Here is a 17,086-nt window from a genome sequence, read left to right as displayed (position 1 = left end):
TGTAATGCGAATTGTTCTTCCCTTTACCTGCACTGGTGAGATCCTTGTTTCTGCTTGATTCAGAGAAAAAATATCTTTTCACTGTGTGTTTGTGCTTTTATTCTCCAGAAGATACAGTTTTACAAATAACGTTGAGACGCCTTCTGAATAAATGACTAAAGAAAAGATGTTACAGCCACTGTTTTACAGTTTGAACATGACAGAAAGTAACAGAACCAAATGAAGTGAGACCCAACATATTAAGGTTTCAGTGATCAAGGTGTTCAGTTGTTTTTTTTTCTCTTACTCGAAGTGCGTCAGTAAACAGTGTTGTTGCACCACGAGCCGCAGAGGTGTTCAGCAGGGTATAGATCTGGTGACAGTGAAACCTCTACCATATGACTCAATTTTCATACTCACCAAACCCTAATCCTTCTCTTCTTTTTAAGTCCATCTTAACACACAACCACAATTACTCATTACTCATGGTTCCTCTGACTCCTAATGCCATTTGCGAGAATCTGCCTCTCCTGAATCGGAGCCAGGAATAGTCTCTAACTCAGTGTCAGATAGGCTGGGTTGTGCAGTGCGTCCACGAGCTCTGTTTCCACTAATTGGAAGGTCGACGGTTCGATTCTCTGCTCCTCCAGTGCGCATATCAAAGTGTCCTTGGACAAGATACTGAACCCCAAAATTGTCCCCCAATTTATCATCGGTGTGTGTGTGTGTGTGTGTGTGTGTGTGTGTGAATGTTGCTTGTAGTGTACAGCGCTTAGTGGTTGACAAAACTAGAAAAGCAATATAAAACTGCAGTACATTTACCATTTAATAGTATTACAGCATCCATGGCTGTGCAAGAGATGGTTGTATCACTTGATGGAATAATATTATTGTTAGCGCTTTACACTTTGACTGTAGCGAGTTGCGAGCTGCCATCCTCACTGTTACATACAATACAGTATTAAAAAACAAGCCAGACCCTATCTGGTGAAGGCCAAAGGCTCATTTTAATGAGGAATATTTAAAAACTACTGATGTCTTCTTTTGCTCAAGATGTAAACATAGAGAAAGCAAACTGACTGACCACACGTCTCATCCTCCGCTCTGTCCACAGGCCACAGAGATAAAGGCCTGTCTCTGCATCAAGAGGAATCAAGAATCAAATCCTCCAGCACTATTCAAACTTTAATATTTGCCATCAATAATTAACAACAATATACCTGTGTATTATTATTCCTCAACCCACCTACTTGGTATTATTATAGTCCTGTGCAAAATAAAGACATTGCATGAATCTCATTGCTCTAAGTGAAGGTTTTTATATTGTGTTCATCTAGTTTGAAATGTATTTTGGAAGCGACATGGCCAACTGAGGCCTCTTTTTTCACATCTGTGTGATTTGGAAATGCCTCATTATCTGAGACTTAGTTGTAAGTTTTAATTGGCCAAACCGTAACTGTAACAGACAGGCACGTCAGCAGGTTGATAAATTGTAGTTTAACAGCATACAGTGATACATGTTACTTACTTGTGAACACTTACATTCTCAGGCTTTCCATTAAAATCATATTCATGGATCTCCTCCAGGTCCCCTGAGCCTCCATCCTCCCCAGAGACTATTTTAAAAATCCAGTGGGAGAAGCAATGAGAGGCCACATCGCCATGCACAAGGCCAACCACACACCTGATCTCAAAATACAGCCGCTTCCTGTGACACACATTTCCAGTTTCTGCTGTCTGCTCCTTCTTCTGCCGTCTGTTCTTATAGCGTTACTTATCTTCTGCTACTCACTGTGCTAAATTCATGTGTTGCTACATTGCTACGTTCTTAGTGGTATAGGGAGTAGTCTGTTGCTTTCCTGCTAGCTTAGCTCCTAGCCTAGCCTACCAGGTGAGCCTTTAGTCATCAGCTATAACAATTAATCTCTTTTAACATTACCTTAGATAAAACAGCCCGACCAGCGTTGGCCCATGGGCGTAAATTTGTGTATGGACAGTAAAGACGTCTTACCGTTTTAACTCCCCTCTGTAAGATCTATGCAGCGACTATGAGTTGCCAGATTTGTAAGTTGTGGGCTATACTCGAACTGTGTTACATATTGTTGACCAGCTGCAGCCCGGCTGTAGCAGTCGGTAAGTATTGTTTAAAGGTTTTAAATGCCACATCATTGAAAACGTCTTCACACGACAAAATTAGCTTCCACACTTTTTCGTACTTGTGCTGCTTGATAGTGCGCTCACAGATTAGGCAAATTTAGACCACCCATTTCTTTTGGCAGTTTAAGGTATTTCGTTTTTAGTCTTGCTTTCTTGCCATTCCATATGAATTTCACCGTAATCGAATCCCATTGTTTGAACATGGTGGATACAATATATATGGGTAGTGCTTTGAAAAGGAATAAAAATCTTGGTAAGATATTCATCCGTATAATTTTAACTCTCCCCCAGAGGGAAAACGACATGATGGACCGCCTATTTAAATCTTGTTTGATTTGACCAATTCATTCAGATCAGACTTTAAGATGCTTTTAGTGATATGCAAATGGCCGGGCCCCTTCACACCTGTCTGATCTCTTTAAAACCTCGTATTCCATCCTGTGCTCTTCACTCTCAGAATACAGGGCTGCTGTGTGTCCCCAGAGTTACAAAGAAGTCAGCAGGGTGCAGAGCCTCGGGAACAACCTCCCTGCTGACATCAGACCGTCTGACTGTGGAGGCATTTAAATTCAAACTTAAAACTCATCTTTACGCCTGAACTTTCACTCAGTGGCTTTTTTTTTTTTTTGATCACTTCAGGCTTTGTAGGTATTACCATTCCCCAATGGTTGGATTGATCTCAGTCTCCATGGAATCCATTAAACCTCATACATACAGTACAGTCCATGTTGCCAACTTTCTGAAACCCCCTTCATCTCTCCATCCCTCTGTTTGTTTGTTTCCTCTAGCTCATGGGTCTCCCAGGCAGTGTGCCTATAGCTCAGGCTCTCTGTGCTGGACCACCAGCCACCCTGGGACCCCTCTCTCTCCCCCGGCTGTCGGTGCCTCCTTCCAGATGTTTTGGATTTTCATCCTACAGGAGTCCCAGCCTTCACTCTATCTCTCTCTTCCTCTGTGTGTTTGTTTCATTCTTAGACATGTGAATGATTTGCTTGTGTGTTAGTGTAGTCTGTCCTCTCTCCAGGTCTTCATGGTGGATGGGAGGTCTTGTGGCTCAGGTCCTATCTGTTGGCTGCACCTGGAAGTTGCTCGACGTCCTCATGGATCATATTCCTCATACAGTATGTATTTACAGTCCATTTCAGATACGTGTATGTAAACAAAAGACACCCGTTTCATCACTTTCTGGGTCTGTGCTGCAAACATCATATTCCTAAGAAAAAACCCAGTATAATATAAATGGATACACTGTTAGAAAATAATAATCTGATCCTGGCTGAAGTCCTAGGGAAGTTTGACACGGTGCTCTGGAAGAATTGTGAGAAATACATTTAAATTATTGTTATTCTTAACACTAGGAAGGTGAGTCGCAAAAGTGGATATAGATGGATGTCAAAATAAAGAATTTTCTATGTTTCATTATTAACAAACTGCCCACAACCCATATAAAAACAACCAAAGAGCAAGTTTTATATGGAGAGAAACACAGAATCCCTTTAACCTGGACTCTGTTCTCTACGATTTGACTTTCCATGTTCGTGGTTTGCTCAACGTGTATTTTGTGTGTTATGTGTGTTTTCTCTTGTCTCTCTAAGAAAAAAGTTCAGTTAAAGTCAAACAAGTGGAGAAAATACTTACTTAATAATGTTTTACATACCAGATTGAAAAGATGTAATAAAAATAGGTGGTGCAGTGGTTAGCGCTGTCGCCTCACAGCAAGAAGGTTCTGGGTTCGAGTCCCGGCTCGGACTTGGGATCTTTCTGTGTGGAGTTTGCAATACCCTTACTCTGTCACCTACATTACTGGTCTGCTATTAGTGGCCGATGTAACAGTTATCTGGTCTGTTCCCACAATGTCATCAGGAATGTTGTAGATGTTTTAAAAACCTTCACAGACTCGTTATTAAATGTACAGTATTATTCTGCTCCCAGCAATTTAGCAGGTCATCCAGTAGACAGGACATGGAGACGATCTTAAGGTCTGAAAGGTTTACCAGATAAAATGCAGTCGTCAAATCAAAACATAATTAAATAAAAACATTGCTGTATCTATGTAAGTTAAATTAATTCGTCAGAATGATTTCCCCCCCTATAATCAACAGGTGCAGAGCAGGTGGAAAAGAGAGACTGTGCAGAAGGAGCAACAGGAAACAGACCCTGTGCACAGAGAACACCATCAAGAGGACAATAGAAGATGCCAGCCAACAGCTTGGAGCAGGAGCACTGAAGAGTTCCGTATAACAGGAGGCGGATGAGACAGCACCCTGCTGGACCCACAACAAGGAAATAGAAGGAAGAGACAGAAACCCACACACACATATCACACACACACACACACACACACACACACACACACACACACACACACCGCCTGCTGCAAAGGCAAACCACTTCAGTCGAGTGGAAGAGACGCTCTGTTAGAACGAATGTACACTTCAGCCCTCTTTCAGTTAAGTCCTGCTTTTATCTTTAAACTGAATAAGTGGAGAAGCAATTTATTTCCTGTCCATGGCCCAAACTGCAGATCTAGAGCCAGTGATTGCAGCTACAGGGTGAATGTAGAAAGTGTCCTCTTTCTTTTTTTGTGTGTCACATTTGCTCTGCATGTGGATTTGCTTTATCAATGTGTTGCTCGCTTTTAAAGAGAGATTTCAATGTCTTCTTTGATTATAAAGGGCTAGGTTCTATATAAATACACTGAAAGTATCAAAGCTTCAGTCCACACAGCCTGTATTCAGAAACTGAGCCTTAAAACCAGCCGTCAGGACTTCTGGAACTTTGTGATGTCACAACAAAGCAGTCACTGCTCTCAGCCATGCCCCAGGCTTCGCTGGACCCACCATCCAATCTTGCAGGATTTGGTTTCTCTAAGTGTTTAACTGAAATCTGCTATATTTTAGCGGTCAAAGGTCAAGTTCATGGTGACATCACAAAACACAGTTTTGGCCTGTGAACATGATATCTCAGTAATGCCTTAACGGAACTTCTTCAAATTTGGCACAAACATTCATTTGGACTCAAGGATGAACTAATTAGATTTTGGTGGTCAAAGGTCAAAGTTCAAGGTCACAATGATCTCACCTTCTTGTGAATGCAATATATCAGGAATGCCTAGAGGTAATTTCATCACTTCGCCACACTGTGACCTCACAAAACTCAAATAAGGATACAAGGAAGTGATGACATTTTGAATCCAAATGGTGAGGGCCTCACTGCTTCACTGTGACATCATAATGTTCTGCAAAAACATTCTGGCCATTATTCAACACTGTAACTCAGGAAGAAGAGATTGTGACCATATTTCCTGCAACTTAACTGGTTGGTGGAGGAAACTACCACGAGTTCTTATTGTAGTCTCATTAATCATTCTGCGCTGTACCTTTGGAGTCATCTCAGCTGAGGAAAGTAGCCACCAAAACCAAATTTTCTCCATATACTGACAGGTTGACTGTGGACTGATGAATATTTAAACTCTTTGAGATGACTTTGTAACTTTCCAGCTTGAATCAAATTATGGCTTATTGTGAATGGAAAAAGTGTTTTTTTTTTTTTAAGTCAAATTAGCTTTAACCCCACACCTTCAGTCCTGTTTCATGTTTCAATCTGTTTCCTGATTGATCGATTGGACTCCAGGTTTGATAACTCCTGACTCCAATTAGCATTTGCTGACATCATTAGTGTGGGGAACTTTTCCCAACCTACACTGTGAATGTTTGAATGATCTGTTCACTATGGACAAGGACAATACAATCATTCATGTGTAATTAGTTACAATAAAGTGTTTGGTCATAATTGTAAGATGATCTGATTATATTTTATGACAAATTAATATGAAGTCAAAGATTGTGTGATCTTTGTCTTCTTTGATTCTGTTGATACTATACATACCTTGAAGTGTACACAGCAAAAATGTACTTTGTGTGATCACTTAATTATGATCACACTATAGTTCTAACTATGACTCAGGTTCTCAATATGTCAGATCAATTCATGGTCATGGAAAATTAATAATAGGCATTAAAAATAGGAATTGTAAAAGTGGTTAATAGTGGATTTATAAATTCTTGAAAAGTGAATCAGGTTATTTAATTAATATTAAAATATTCAAAATGCCTTTTCAAATTGTTAGATTCCATTGTTTATTCATTAATTAATACATTTATTTTTTAAATGTGTATTTGTTGAGAGAGTTCTTTTAATCTTAAGTAATTATTCATTGATTAATCATTCATTTAAAAATATTTTTTACAATTCCTATTTGTAATGTCTATTAAAATAGAAAAAGTAAGGAAATGCTGTCTTAATTTTCCTGTGACATCCCTGATCCTCCATATTTCTTATATGTATGTATCTTCTGATACAAAATGGTTTTGGGCATTTGTAATGTGCATAAAATGTAAAATATAGGCAACATGTTTCCTGTGTTTGAGTGAAGAAAAACTAAATAAATGGTAGAAAATATTTATTTTGAATGTATTAGCTTTTGTCAAGCTAAGAAAATAATTCAAAATTTTATTTTATATGAATAATTTTAGTCACTCTGGATTCTTTGACAGGACACTGATTTGTAATTATGTTTAAGCCAACAGATGCCAGTTCCCCATGAGGTATTGGAACGCATCAGTCAATTCCTGAGCCAATTAAGTGTCAGCACCAGAAGGAGACGGCAGACACCATATGGACTGTCAGTGCGACACACCTACAGTGACATAAACGAGCAGATGCTACAAGAAGCGATGCAAGACTGCATGGCTAACCACCCCAATACAGCATACAAACTGGTGAGTGGTACCTTCAATGACAAATCAATTGGACTTGTCACATTGGTCACCAAGGTTCTGTTTTTGTTTCTCCCTCATCTGTTGTTGTTGCCATTCATTACCATCTCCTGTAATTTCAGACCCTGACAGTTTCACTCTCCTGCAGTTACTTCAGTGTCCCCGCCAACTGCATCACCTGACCTCCAAGCCCACCTGCACACTTGCTGCTCATTGTCTCATTAGTTTTTTTGTATATATACTGGCCCTGTTTCAGGAGTCCTTGCACTCCTGTAGTCATAGTATTCCAGCGTGCTTTATCCTAGTTTGGTCAATCTTGGCCTTTGCCTTAACTTGCCTTTGCCTGCCTGCTCCTCGTCTGCCATGTATGCCTTCTCTGTTACAGACCACTGTTGGAACTGACAACAGGTAAGGAAAGTAAGATAAAAGCTTAGCAGCTGCAAAAGTTCAAGGTGAGGACAGCAGGTGGAGGGGGTCTGAAGGTGGGATTCATGAGGGAGGAAACCTTGGATTGGAGGACCTGAGTAGGAGGCCTCGGGTCCAAGGCTCAGGGGCTGGAGAGTGGCAGAAGGAGGCTATGGGTGGACAGGCTGACCCTGCGTCAGTGGCTGACGGCCACTCACTGGAGAGCTGGGCAGGGAGAGAGCACCTAGCAATCTGAGGCAATTTTGGAAGCTGGTGACTGGAATACAGGGCTTGTGAACAGATGATCTGGCTGGGTGTTGGCGAGGGCACACGACTCAAGACTCAGAAGCAGGTAGTGCGATGGTCAGGTAGCAGAGGGTCACTGGGTCACTGGGCAGCTGAGGGAACCAAAATCTTTGGGTTCCAAACTTCTTTCTAGAGGTTCTGATCCTTTGATACCTCCTGCAAATAGCAAGGCGAGTCTGCTGAAGGTCTTCAAGGAGATGATCATGCAGGCCAGCAGACTGGGAAGCAGGCTGGTGGCCAGCCAGCTCAGATGCAGACTGGATGCTAGCAGGCTTTGTGCTAGCTGCAGGAGAAGCAGACTGGTTGGTTATCACATGCTAGTTGACTGGGAAGCATGCAGCATGTCTGTAGAGGTGATAGTTTTCAGAGAAACAGGATATGGGCTATAGAAGAACTTCAACCTTTGGAAGGCTACCTTCACGTTCTCTGTATGGCTGTCGAAGTAAGCCCCAAGCCAAGTTCACGTGTGGTGCTATGTCCAGGTTCTCAACCTGGTTATGGCTGAAACTACAGGTGTCATGATAACAGTAGCATCATAATTTGGGTTGGTTAACGACATTGCCGTGTTTATTTGTGATAGCTGTGGGATTAGTGTTGGGTTTGAAAAAAAGGATCAATTTTTTGATTCCAGTCCATCACTGGTCCACAGTATGAAGAACACAACGGGAAACACACTGAAATATTGGCAACAATATGTAACAGACTGGGGGGAAAAAGCTCATATAAATACCAAGGAGCAAAAAAGGGAAATGAAGAACAGGCATGTAGGCAGTGAAGTTCCAGTGATTGGAAATGGCAAACAGGTGAGCAGATGGTGGTGGGTGGAGTATGGCAGGAGATAGAAGCAGAATGGCCAACTTAAATAGTACTGAGACTGAAATGCAAGGGCTCTCAAACCCACGAGAAGCCTGTAATAAGAAGCAGGATTTGTGGTTAGCAAGGAAACTTCAGGTTTAACCCTGAGTTTAGGACCCATGGTTCTTTTCTTACCTGGGTAAATCACCATGGTAACTTACACTGAACTCCTAACCTCCTCCAGATCGGGGTAAGTTCGAGATGAGAGATCAGTACAGCACTGCCACAGCACTGACTAATCAATTCTCTTGGTACATGACATCTTCGTTTGTTCATGACATGGAGTTCGGTGTACGGATCATGAGGAGTGCAAGAGTTTTCAGAAACTTGTCATGTTCCATGGCCAGTTGCCCATACAGTCCATAAAGAAGCTTTTATGTAATGGCAGGAAGACATTAACCTATGTGACTACTCCATCCATAAATAATGTAGACCCTACTACATATACTGCTGTATACATGCAGCTCCATTCACAGGGTTCCCCAGAGTGATTGCCATAGATTGTACTCACATTCCCATCTCTGTACTTCTGGGTGAGAATGAAACCAATTATGTGAATCAGAAGTCGTTCCACAGCCTCTCTCTATATTCACTCTATATTGTGTGTATGTGATAGCCGCTGTAAGACAAAACTTCCCCTTTGGGTATTAATAAAGTACACTCTCTATCTGATGAATAAGGCGACTCAATGTTTGGTTATACCGGCACACATTTCCTACATGGACACTAATGGTTTGGAGAAAATGCTGTAGCCTGGATAATATTAAAGATCATTCTCTTTGAGTACATATGGTAATATTCACACAGCAGAGGTGTCACAGTTGGTCTATCTTTCTCTAAACCATGGAGTCCTTTCAACTGCATATTGATGCTACATTGACTTTAATGCTGTTATGATGTGGGACTTTTTTTAACCCCACATGCTTTTGTAGATGACTTGTGACCATTGCTTCATGGTCTCCAGTGTTGAAGACCTGAATCAGTCCATCTTCAGGGAATGGCTCTGTTCTTTGAAAAACATTTTTTGATACTGATCGTGGCAGCATTCCTTTTTATCTTCCGAGCTGTTCAGTGGAATGCTGCCCTTTTTAATGACCCCCCTCTCCTGACCCTGATGCAGGGCCCTAACCAAAACCAGGGTCAGAACAGAAATGATATTTGGATTACTGAAAACCCGTTTCACAGGCCTGCGTGGGCTCAGCGTGGCTTCAGACCGGGCTTGCAGGATAATTACAGTGTGTGAAGTGTTCCATAAGGAAAGAGAGGGCCCCTCCTGTGAGTCAACAACCCCCTGATGTGGTGGACCCCATCACCCTGGACCACCCTACTGGCAGGGCTGTGAGAGAGGCCGGCATACAGCAATTTTTTTGCTTAAAAACAGAGGCCAGTTTCCTTTCATTTTTGCTAAGGAAACACAAAGAGCAGGACCTTTTTCCTTCACAAGTCTTTATCATTAAATTATAATTTGTTCTCCCATTCCTGTTAAACTAAAATATATTTTTTTTGTATTATTCAAATGACTGAATTACCATTTTTGGACTCAACCTAGTTTCTCAACCTTCAGTTTCACTTTTTTCAATAAATGTTTTTCGTATTCTACATTGAATTGTTGTTACCTTGTTGTTACCTTGTTTAAATTTGGGTTAATTCATTACCACTGATGATCCCCTTGGCTTGGAGGTGGAGGCCACAGGCTCGGACGGGGGGGGGGGGGGGTGTTCTCTCTTCCTTCAAAATTAACATCATAGCAACTGATTCATTTTAGGACAGAGAGCACTTGAAGTGGTTATTAGTCAGATCACCAGCATTAGCAAGTACTCAATAACAGCCAAGTGTCCACACTCCCCATCTGTGTTCAGATGAGCAAATTGAAAACTGAATGAAAGTGGTGACTAAGGACTGAAGTGACCAATCAAAGCTCTCTGAGCAAACGGACACTGTCTCATCACTGACGGTCTCCATCACTGACGGTCTCCACCTGTAAATGGTTTATTTATGCCAGTGTATATGACAGGCTGCTTTCACTGTGACCTCTGTATAAGACAGTGTGTAAGTGGGTGGTGGCAGCAACACTAGTGTATCCTCGTCAACTGTACTGGAAGTAAACACATGTTACTTATTCTCACAATGAGTAGTATATTAATTGGGTTTTATTAGCAACCCAGAAGTTTAGCGTCGACTCACTGACACATCCTGTACTAATGTGGCCTGTTTGGAGCTGCCACTTCCACCAGGGTCTGATGATACATGTAAGCAACACATTAATTAGTGTCCTAATGATGGGGCAGTGATATTATGAGCTATTAACTTGCACATTCGCACAGTCAGCCAGCTGTTCGTCCTGGATTTGGCAGCTACAACTGCTGATTGTAGCCTGGATCATGTGTTTATGTTCCTGGTATTTTTCTAATATCATAATTTACTCTTCCTGTGTGAAAAATGCTGCTCTGTTGCCTGGTTTTCTTGTGCTCGGGAAAACCTGCGTTGACCTGTTGAGATGAGCTGATAACAACTGTGTCCACTGTGAGGCTTGGCCTGATTGCCGTTGTTAGGTTTAGTGAAGCCAGATAACAAAAAAGATATCCTGGAAATGTTGAACTTGCTTCGTAGTGCGGGGCACTGGCTCATGGTGCAACAACACTTTACTAAAGCAGTTTGGGCAGTTTATTAGATTAGAGACTTTTTTCCCAAAGCTGCTTTACCAACTGCATCTTTCTTCTAAATTACACTGACTATTTTCAACATAAACATTCTTCAAATCTGTACATTTGTATTTAAAGTGAGATATAAGATTATAGGTTGACTCAACAATTTCATAATAACACAACGAGACAAGGGAAGCGTCTCCATCTGCTGTGATATAATGATTGAGAATATACATGTACATATAATGGATTCCTCTGTCATCATCTATGAACAGAAATATTTGGATATTATTTAAATGTGCAATTATTGAACACTAATATTGAAATGTATTGGTTTTGTATATTTGACATTTGAGTTAAATTGTCACAATTAGTGTATGAATTTGTGACTTATGGCCAAAAACATGTTCCGTAATCATGACTTTGACCTTTGACCTCTGACCACCAAAATCTAATCAGTTCATCCTTGAGTCGAAGTGAATGTTTGTGTCAAATTTCAAGAAATTCCCTCAAGGCGTTACTGAGATATCACATTGTGTGTGTGTGTGTGTGTGTGTGTGTGTGTGTGTGTGTGTGTCCATGAATTCTCACAGGTTAATATTTTTTTCAGTCCCTGTCTCCAAACGTGGTGATATCGAACCAGATCAGGTCCATGTGTCCCTTTAATCAGGATCCAGACGAGCTTTAAACAACACGACTGTGCTCGGAGCTCGCTCTGTTTGCCATCCTCCCCTCCCTCCTCGACCCACGATCATCAGCAGACATAGTCGGCCATGTCCGGGTCCGTGTGCTGCCACTGACCCTGTCAGCGTCGTGTCCAGCCTCTGCAGGGTCTGGCAGATGCAGGCGTGGGCCAGTTGGCGCGTGACATGTGCTGCGTGCCTCTGAGGCCATCTGGACATCAACATCCACAGCCTGCTCCTCCTGCTCCATCGCTTCACCCCCACCTCCCCTGAGCTGCCTTCTCTTCTTCCCTCAATCCTTTCCCCCTCCTTTGATCCCCACCACTCCTTCATCTCATTTCCTCTCTTTCTCTTCTGTTCCACCTCACATCTCAGAATCCTTTCTTGACATGTCAGGCATCTCCACTCGTGTCTCCTGCAGCACAGAACACACAGAAAATACAAACAGACCGGAGAGAGACAGAGAGATGTGAAAAGCTGGGATAAAAGTATTGCCTTTTATTTGACTCTGTGGGAGTCAGCGCTTCTTGTGTGTGTTCTGCTTTGAGCTGTGGGAGAAAAAAGAGAATGAGCCCACCAGGGCATAAAGCCTTCAAAATTACATGTGTGCTCTTCAAAATAGCAGTTAGGATGCTAAGAGGGCGAGACGCATTTCAACAAAGCAGGAATCGTAGAAAACACATTCAACACGGAGTCGGATGCAGGAAACGACAAGCAGGGTTTTATTTTTACTGTCGTGAACAATCTGGAATTTAAAAAAAGCTTTTCCAGGCCTGGAAAAGGTGAAGTTACACAAAATGATTTCGAAACATTGTGATTTTTTTAATATTTTTATGTGGTTTGATTAATCAGCTTTTAAACATGATGTGTATTTTTTAAATCAGAAATCTGGTTACCTTACATTAGAGCAGACACTCAAGCATTATCATAGTTACAGTAGGCAACAGTAGCACGTTGTCTCCATGAGTGACATGCAGTCTACATCTGAGACTCATGGACAATAGTCTGCATAATATAGACCAGTGTTTGTCAGCCTTTTCAAGTCATGACCCCCCCGAATCATGAAGCTGATGTTCGCTCCCTGCTGACGTCTAAAAAACTCGAAGGGTTTGATGTGATGTGAGAGTTTCCAAATGTCTCTTAAGTTTAACTGGTTTGCAAGCTTTTCTGAACAAATAAGACACTGTGGATATTCCACATTGTTTTGGGCTGTGAATGCAAATCCAGGCTGATATTTCTGAAGCTTGTTGGCAGCTCAGGGCTCTGTCGTGGCCCTACGTTTCTCAGTTGCTGTTGCTTCTGTCGAACCTTCAGGTGATCTTACCTTGAGACGGCTCCTATTGACCCGAGGCTTCAGCTGCAATATTTTTTTCTGAGCAATCGCAGAAGCTATTCCATGTGATAGCTGGCAAAACTGCATGTAGCTGTTTGGTTAAGCATGATGTGGTACAAAAAATCAATCATTCCATGTTAGATTTTTAACAGGGTAATTAGTCATCTGTACCTTTTTTTTATTCTTTTATTTTTTGTAACTAAATATACTGTGTGCTAAGGCTGGCTGATACAGTTGATACTGATAAGAATCTTCTTGTTTTAACTGTAATGTCTTGATTCAGTGTCACAGCCGGCTCAAGGCTGGACAAAGGAGGGAAGACCAAAGGAGTAATTTGCAAAAACATCACATTGTGATTATCTTGTCAGATATTGCAAAATGAGTCAGGATTTCAGTTGGAATGATCATTTTTGCATTTCATTTTCACTGAAAACATTTTAACCGGATGATGATGATATGATTTTTGCTGGTCTTGTACCAAACAAGCATTTAACATTTTAAATCTGGAGAATATGATTTGTAGGCCGAAGCATCTCTGTAGAACCACAACGCTTCATTTATGGTCTGTTGTGACACATTTTACCTTTTAAAATAATGAATATTGCATTGAAATATTGCGATTTTAATTATGTTTTCTTCAGCCCCAGTTATAACTAAAAATAAGTTTATGTTTCTAAATTTAAAAGGAAATGATACAACAAACCTTAACAGGGTGGAAGCCGGAGACTGGCCGACTGCCACCAGCTGAGCTGAACCAGGCTCCGCCCATCAGGCTCAGATAGCAAAATAAATCCGGCCCGGCTTAAACTTAAATAATTCACTTTATAGTTTTACTTTTATTTACAATTTGCTTTGAATCCGTCATTGGGGCAGAAGTTTATAAATGACATGAAATGATCATAATACAACTTCACTGAAAGTTAAAAGTATGAATGTACTCTGTAATACTCTTTCATTCTGACACAGCCTACTTCTCATGTAAAGACAGAGTTCACCGAATGTTCAGTCATGAAAATTGGTCCATTTCTCAAAACGTGTTTGAACACCGAGGAGGAAAGATCCTGCAGCCTGCCGCCCCCGCTCTGGGCGCAGAGTTGCAGTCTAATTGAATCTCTCTCGGACAACAGGTTCAAGTTATAAATTGAAATACTTTCTTTCCAATTTCAGCAGAGAGCGGTTAATGTGATAAGAGTGATATCAGCTTATGGTGATTTATGGTTGGATTTGTACAGTTACCTGCTCGGGGCTCTCACTTCACATCATTGAGCCTTACCTCCAGCGGCTCAGCTCACTTACATTTACCTACACTGTGTGTGTGTGTGTGTGGTGATCTAATGTTGAGATTTATTTCATCTGTCCAAACACTTTCCAAACTGACTGTTGTGGAAATGACATCCGTGCCAGAACCATCACTTTGATCCCCATTAGCACCTTTTGATCTTCTTTTAAATGGACCGTTTTCTAAACCATAATGTTCGGCACTACACTGGGTGACTGTTACAGTGAACATCAGTCTTCACTCTACAGTTTGGCCACTTCTTTCCTCTCTCTCTCATTTCCCTTCCATGACCCACTTCTCATCCATAATTTCTCTGCTTCTGCGCTCCAGGCCTCCGACAAAAAGTACCATTTGTCACTTTTATGCCACCGACAGGTTATCTGTTATTTGTGTAATACGAATCTACTTTGTGTATTTGCATGAGGTAACTACACATGCACAAAAATATCTATATTTAGATTTTATATAGATATATATAGATTTAGAGGTTTCAGCAGTGATTTATAAAGTTCACCAAAAGCCTTAATGTTGTAGCAGTGGTTCCCAACCTTTTCCATCTCATGGCCCACTTGAAAATCTGTAAAATGTTGGCAGCCCACATCCAACCCCGTAATAAAACAGAGGCCAATAAATATGCTTTTTTATTTGAATGATAAAGATCAAACATTCAGGACTGAACTGGAAAAAGGAGAAACTCAATTTTTCTGTTTTCTGTGACGATTCTCTGTGACGATCTGTCTCTTGACTCTCTTTGCTTTTAATTCTTCCTGTTGCTCGAGTTTTTGTCACGGATGAGAGTATGCGATGTGGTCCGGCAGCAACGTAAAAGTTCCTGTCATTGTCTTATCGCAGCGATACGCCTTAACAGGAGAAGAAACTTCATTTCATTTGTCGGCCCACTTGCAATACCTTCATTGTGTGGCTGCACAACAATTTGTCCCATCTTTGATAATTAAGATACTTCAACCTTCAACCTTCAACCTTCGTGGTCTATCAGTGGGTGGCGACTCACAAATTGGGAACACGCAGCAACCTGCAGGACTGAAAAATTAAGCCAACACAGAAGTGTCCGGCACTGCAGTTCCCCTAATGACCACTAGAGTATGGCTTTAAAAGTAAGTCAATCCCCATAGACACCCATGTTAAAATATCTTTACAGCAGGAATAAACATGTTTACAGCCTGGTACAGTCGTTGTTGGACGCCTGTCATCAGTGGTTGCAGTCACAAAGAAAGAACCAACAACCAACAAAGAGATGAGAAAAAAACAAAAAACATCCAAAGTGATGTAAAATGTTGAAGATACTGTCTGAGGCATCTCTCTAGCTAATAAGCTAATAATTTTCATACTGATTTAAATTAAGTGAAAGGACAAATTCATTGTAAATTATCTGCCTACAAATTGATATCGACAAACTGCTTGAAGCACAACAGCCTGAAAAATAGCTATGATGTTGAAAATCACTAATAAAGCAATTTGAAGTTCTCTCATCTGTAAACTGAAAAACCTAAACCCTCATCCTTTCCATATCTTCAAAGAGCTGATTGGTGGAGTGAACACTGATATCTCATCCTCGGACACGGCACTGACAGATGGACATGAACACCAAACAAGAACTGTGGTTCTGTGGTTCTCAACAGGGCTGACAAAAATTGACAACAGTGATTGCGTAAAAATATCCATTGACCAGACACAACTGAGGAAGGTGAACAGTTGGGAAGAGGTTACAATTCACTTGTTAATCCACTGAAGACAAGAGTCGAACATGTCAACCGCAACCGTGCGCGTGAGAAAAGACAATGACAGATGAACCTGGTGATGGACTACCAACACAGTGCGGTGCAAAGCAGACAAGCTGGCCGCATAAACTGGAAGTCAAAATGTCTCTCAGAAAGAGAGACAGCAGACTCTTTACAAGACAGAGGAAAAAACATCCATTCATCAGCATCACATGATGAACACCCGCCCTCCTCCCAGCATCAGTGTGATTGAGGAACAATGGTATTGATATCTGTGATGGAGTGGGAAAAAGGCTCTTCAAACTAAGGGGGGGGGGGATCATCAACAGAGACAATCAGGGTCTTCTACGTGACACAAAGTGTGCTTCTTTCCATGAGAGAGGAATCCCTCTGCGGTTTGGCATATGTAAGTAGGCAGGTAGTTTTGTGAAATACAGTATATTTTGTCATTTTTAGGCTGAATCTGAAGCACGTAATCCCAGCCTCTTCTTCTTCTTTTTTTTTTTCAACTGCAACAAAAGCCATCCATGGAGAAACACCTGACTCCGCCAGCCACACCGAGACTGATGAGGCTCCGTGAGAGAGGACTTATCTATTATTATACCAAAGGTTTGTGTGTCCCATTTGGAGTATGCCTTTTAAAAAGTGAGATATCTGTATTTGTCTTTCAGGGTTACAGAGAGGATGATGAGCACTGAGGGAAAGCTGAGTCAAGAAGCTTGACAAGCACACCTTTCTGTAGCTAGCTATAGTTACTCACCTGTCTAACATCCCAGGATCATCCGCAATGTGCAAACATCCAAAACAAAACGCTGCTCCTTCTCATCCTCAAAGTTAGAGAACAATAACAAAACAAATATTTGCACCAAATTTTCCCTGAAATACCCTCGAGTCCGTGGCAAACAAGAATGGAAGGGAGCTGCTCCG

Source organism: Seriola aureovittata, chromosome 8 (genome assembly GCF_021018895.1).
Source record: "Seriola aureovittata isolate HTS-2021-v1 ecotype China chromosome 8, ASM2101889v1, whole genome shotgun sequence".
Lineage (NCBI taxonomy): Eukaryota > Metazoa > Chordata > Actinopteri > Carangiformes > Carangidae > Seriola > Seriola aureovittata.
The sequence above is the reverse complement of the archived record's forward strand: the minus strand, read 5'-3'. Positions refer to the sequence as shown.